This window comes from Pelobates fuscus, chromosome 3 (assembly GCF_036172605.1).
Source record: "Pelobates fuscus isolate aPelFus1 chromosome 3, aPelFus1.pri, whole genome shotgun sequence".
NCBI classification, from domain to species: domain Eukaryota; kingdom Metazoa; phylum Chordata; class Amphibia; order Anura; family Pelobatidae; genus Pelobates; species Pelobates fuscus.
In genome coordinates, this window is record NC_086319.1 from 358,402,086 (window position 1) to 358,408,236 (window position 6,151).

Sequence of the window (6,151 nt, forward strand, 5' to 3'; positions counted from 1 at the left end):
TAGTGATAATCGCTCTCTTGTAGTTTAGAGTCCAGGGCCACCAAACCGTTCGTCACACAATGTCTGATTATTAACATTTATGATAGATGGTAAAACGCAGACTACAAGAGTTGTTCTCGAAAAATTCCCCAACTCTGCCATAGCCATTATCTACTTGAACCTGACACATGCAAATCATATTTTTGTTTTGGAATTTAGTAAATAAACCCTTTTAGTGAATAACCCTACATGTTTTAGAATTGCGGGAAGAATGAATGAACAGATTTGTTTAACATGCTAGCGCATGCCATTTATGCATTGTGTAAGTAGAACATTGGCTATAACAATGTAATGGTGAAATTGTATTATGCCTGTACAAACATGTGGCAACAACAACAGACCATGCCACAAGGAAATCCATCTTAATAAAAATCCTAAGATGCTAACAAGTAACTATCATATCTCTCCAGGTATAATGTGTACAGAACTGTAAAATGGTACCATTTAGAGATGCTTGCATTACACCTGCTTACCACAATTGTTTTGTAGTTTAAGTACAGTAGGCCAGTACCCATTAACCTCTGACACAGCACGAGTTTTGCGTGATGCTCTGCTAGCCAGCTTCATAATCATTATGAGAAACAGAATCCACAAACCGTGCCACATGTTAGCAATCACTGCAGTAGGTTCTGAATCCATTGTCCCTGATGGTCTGGTAATACTGCTGCTAAGCCATTTCATTACAGCAGATAATTGCTGTATCAGAAATCTAAAAGGCTCCTGTACTCTCTTTTCTTGTTGCAGTTAAATAATGTAATAGGCCTGCAATTATTCCTTGCCACAAACCAAAGAAACTGGTATTCCTCCCCTCCACCCCCCAACACAACAACAACAAAAAAACATGTTAATGGTGGGTCATTGCAGAGAGTTTTAATAATAACAGTGCAGCTAGAGTTTTGTATGCACCAAAGTAGTCAGTGCCAGTTAGATTTCCAAGGCTGAATGTGCGTGGTCTGCACTGGAGAGAGTTGTGCATGAAGCTGGAGTACAAGGGAGGTCACAGGTACGCCCTCTGTAATTGGTAAAAACTGGCGTCTGTAATTAGGTGGCCTGGATTAAATGAGTCATGAATCTGTCACACAGGGTAGCAGGGAGGAGCTTTGGACTGATGACCATCATAATTACTCTTGGTCTAGTTGAACTAAGGAACCCAAGCTGGGAAACAGTGACACCGTGTGTTAAAAGAAGATAGTACACATGTACACAACTGACATAAAACCCAACAAAAAATTATAAAAGGAAGTAATTTAGTTCAGAAAAATCTTTGTGCATGTTGTTCAGTTTGACCATTCTGCATGATTCCCCACTCCCCTGTGTAAAGGATGAGTTAGTATAAGAAAGTAGCATGCTACAAGTTATGGACATAAACCCAGAAATATCAACATGGTGCTTGTGAGTTCAAAAACCTGATTCTCTTACCACCCCCACCTCCCCCCTCCTCTCAGCTGATAGGGTGGAGTATATTAATGCTGGCTAAGTGTCCAATCACCTCGCCCAATATGTGGACCAAGGAATGAATATTTATTACGCTTAAAAGTACATAGAATGGTCATAGGTTATTGTATATACTTTGTGTCATTTTAGGCTGAAATGTGTCTTATTATATGAAACATTTTTGACTAGTAGCATTGTTATAATTGAGCAACACTAGACAGGGGATCTCCTATATATTGGGGACTTCTTTTTTTTTGTAATTATAAAGGAACCAGGAGTGACTGGTACCTGGCTTGGGATCAAGATCTGCCTTGCTATGTTGTTTTTCCCCTTTTCCTCTGCCTCCAAAGACTGCCAAGGACATTTGCAACAACTCTTCAGTGTAAGGTCTTGCCCTCTGCCTACTGGACTTGCAGTATATTCTGTGAGGCAGGTATTGTTCCTCTGCTAAGACATCTCTTTAAAAATCTACAAAACAGTTTTGGCTCAATGACAGTGATACAGTTAGAGGGGCATAATAATACATTAACAAAGATAATGCTGGAATATGTTAGTCTCTCCATCCATGTTTAGGCACAAAGTGCAAAAATGTAGGAAACATTTTTGCCCTTCTCAAAAGTGAACATCAAAATAAATTAACTAAACAAGGTGAATAATAATTCAGTAGGTCACAATTATTATTCACCTGCAGACATTCAGTTACACTGGCCAGGGCCGGACTGGGAGAAAAATTCAGCCCGGGCATTTTTTTTAGCACAGCGGCCCGCTAAGAAGGGGGCAGTGCAGAGAGGGTGTGTTTCATCATCACCAATGACAAACACGCCCCCTCTCAAAGAGCTCTAGCATGAGAAAAAAAAAACCCTGTATTTGTTCTGCACAGTGCAAGCAAATTTAATAACATGCTTGCACTGTGTTTCCTTGCAACTTGGCTCTGGTTTCTCTATAAATGGATACCAGGAGACAAAAGGGCCAGGAAAGAGTATTGTGCATGTGTTTGGAGCTTGCTTGTGGGATTGTGCGTGTGTAGAGTGAGCGGATTGTGGTGTGGTATTGGGTAATAAGGTCGGTTTTAGTCGTGTTGTGTTTGTGGTGTAATGTAATGCATATGTGGCTAGGGGCTGTAGAGAATGTGTGTATAGGGGATGTAGTAAGTGTGTGCATACAGGCTTTAGTGTGTGTGTGTGTGTGTGTGTATATATATAGGTGATGTAGTATTTGTAGGGGTTGTAGAGAGTGTGTGTTTAGGGGTGTAGCATGTGTTTGTTTACAAGGAATCTAGTGTGTGTATAAGGTATCCAGAGTGTGTATGTTAGGAATGTAGTGTGTGTGTGTGTGTGTGTGTATACAGGCATCTAGTGTGTGTTTGAAGGACCCAGAATGTGTAGGAGATCTAATGAGTGTGTGTATATAACGGAATCAGAGTGTATATAGGGATCTAGTGTGTGTATATGATCCAGAGTTGGGTAAGGGATCTAGTTTGTGTCTGGAATGTAATGTGTTTAGGGGTGCAGTATGTGTGTGTGTGTGTGTGTATATATATATATATATATATATATATATATATATATATAAATATGTTTGAAAGTATTGTGTGTGTGTGTTGGGGTTCTGTGTGTATGTGTGTGATGGATGCTGTGTGTGAGAGTGCTGAGTGTGATGTGTGTGAGGGCGCTGAGTGTGATGTGTGTTAGAGTGCTGTGTGTGATGTGTGTTAGAGTGCTGAGTGTGATGTGTGTGAGAGTGCTGAGTGTGATGTGTGTGAGAGTGCTGAGTGTGAGAGTGCTGTGTGTGAGAGTGCTGAGCTGAGTGTGATGGGTGTGAGAGTGCCGAGTGTGATGGTGTGAGAGTGCTGTGGGTGACTGTTAAAGGGGATTGTGTGTTGGGGGTAAAAAAAAATAAATAAATAATTATATCCCTCCCTTCTTACCTTTAGCAGGGGGCTGGGGAGGGGGGGAGGGGTCCGGCGCGGTGGTACCTGGGAGGGGGTTCAGGCACTATCACATTATCCCTGGTGGTCCAGTGGTGAGTGAACTCTATGGCAACACACCGGATCTTGCGAGAGGAACCCAGCGGAGCTGCAAGATAGAGCTCCGCCGGGTCCTCTCCCTCCCTCCCCAGCTGCAGGTCTATCATAAGTGGGTCGGTGAGTGAGATCTTTGATATCCACACCGGCCCTTAATGGCACACAGCGGGGCCGGTGCTCGGATAGTGCCGGCCTTGCATAGACCGGCAGGGGAGATCCTGGGACCTCCCCTGCCGGCCTCGGCCCATGGCCTTTGCAGCCCACTGGGCATTTGGCCGGTGTGCCCGATGGCGAGTCCGGGCCTGATCACTGGCTAATATCAGTATTCAAAGGTCTACAGTAACAAAAACACGACAAGAGTGGAGTGCATGAAAGGATGCCAATGAGGTGACCAAAGCTTTTCAAGAAAAATATCTGCTGCCTGCCTGGCCAAGTTTGCAAAGATCACCTGGGAGATCCTGTAGAGTGTAGACAACTGGAAGAATATCAGGTAAACAAGTAAGAAAAAAGTAAACCCTTTTGGTAAAAAATTTAAACTTTATTGCTGGCAAAGATTAAACAACAACAACACATACTTCAGCACAGTCCTGGTTCTGGCGGAACTGTTCGAATTGTGGAATATCCCATCATCCCATGTTGGTTCTCTGATGTCTCCTGGGCAAAGGGAAACAGCAGAGGGATAGTCTCTGTACTATCATTAGACATGCGCTGTGCTGAATGGTGTGGAACCATGCACAGAGATCTTCAGCAGTGCCTTAGGCAAAGTCTGCCTTGAGTGGGCCCAGTCAGGGAGGATGTCCATCAGCTTGGCGTGCATTTTAAGTCAAGATAGCTGATAATGTTTGAGTTTTGATACATTTCACAGTTTGATTACTTTACCTAAAACTTGTGTAATTTGAAATCAGCCACAATGACTGGTTTGAAGGAACACCGTAAGTCTTGTAACTTTCATTTCATTCAAGTGGTTATATTGTCTCAGTGTGTGAGCACCATTCAAGGTGAAACTGTTTTTAATGTTTTATGGCTAAAAACAGTGACACATGTTAGCAATCACTGCAGTAAGCTTTGAACCCATTGTTCATGATGGTCTGGTAATACTGCTGCTAAGTCATTACACTACAAAAGATCATTGCTGTTTCAGAAATCGAAGAGGCTCCTGTACTGCCTTTGCTTGTTGCAGTAAAATAAAGTAATAAACCTGCAATTATTCCTTGCTACAAAACACAGAAACTGGTATATCCATAAACAATACATTATGGGTGGGGTCATTCCAGAGTTTTAAAAATAACAGAGAAGTAGTCATGCCAGTTAGATTTCAAATATGCTAATGAGAAATATTTAGTCTGAGCAGCAATGGGTGGCTGTAAATGCCTGAGAGTGTCAGCTGACCACTTACAGCTTATCATAGCTCCCACTGCTGGTATGATTTGGTATGGCTAAAGAATGTGTGCAGTATCTGCCTTACCTGCCATACCTCTTGGGGGGACGGTGTGACAGGGTGTGGGTAACCAGAGAACATTATTGAGTGTTAGACTGCTCAAAAATGGTTTAACATTGAATGGAGGGACAAACCTGAAAGGTTCAAGGCACTATAACCAATTCAATGAGATGAAATGGCTCTAGCTGCTACAATATACCACAGATATTAAATGGGAAAATAGCCCCTTTGTCTCCCTGAAGACTGGTAGTTTGTTGTTTTTGTATGCCATCACTTCACCTTGTCTTCCATCCTCAAACTGCAAATTGGTTAAAAAACAACATATGTATTATTTCATTCACAATAAAACATTAATAAAGCTATCAGTAACCAGCCAACAGAAGAAGCCTATCAGAAGGAGAAAGAGAGTTTAAAAATATGTCAGGGGTGTGGGATTAAAAAAAAAAAAAATCAATCTACTTCTCCATGGGGCTAAAGTGGTAGCCAAAAGTACTTGTCCTGGTGCAGAATTTTAAATTAGAAAGTGTATGTTATGTTTGCCTGGTGTGTGGCTGGTGTTTGTGCAGGCTGTATGTTTAACTATAACTTTTTCTATATACCTAGCCTAATGCTTGTTGCTTTTATTACTGATCTTATATTAAAAAAAACATTGCACTGATTACATTCTGCAATCTCATGTATTCATTGTTTGCAGCCCAATCATACTTTCTTATTATATGTATGTACAACTATATATAGGTGATAATATAGTGTCACCCTCAGATATTAATAGCTATTAATATACACATATATATGTACGTTCTGGACATAATTGCGTTTTCCTATCTTGGAATTTAACATTAATAAGTACAATCATAATTTCCCCTCATACAGATGTAAGCAGTGGATAACATAACTCTGTTGTGTCAGAGTGCTTTTATCAGTTGGATTTATGTTGGGTAATTCTGTCTTGACCAAGAAGAAACAGTACTTAATTGATCTAAAGTCCCAGACTGGTAACAAGTTAAGAAGCAGCTAACTGGACATTTTGGGACAGATTCACTTATAAAATATGCTGCCTTGAAAATGCAGAAAGTCATTAACATTTCCACAGTGAAAATAAGACACCTGCAAATAGCGAATATAGGAAGGAAACATGGAATATAAGCATTGGTTTTTATTTTCAAATTTTGTTTCATTACTTTTAACTTTTAAGGACCAAACTTCTGGAATAAAAG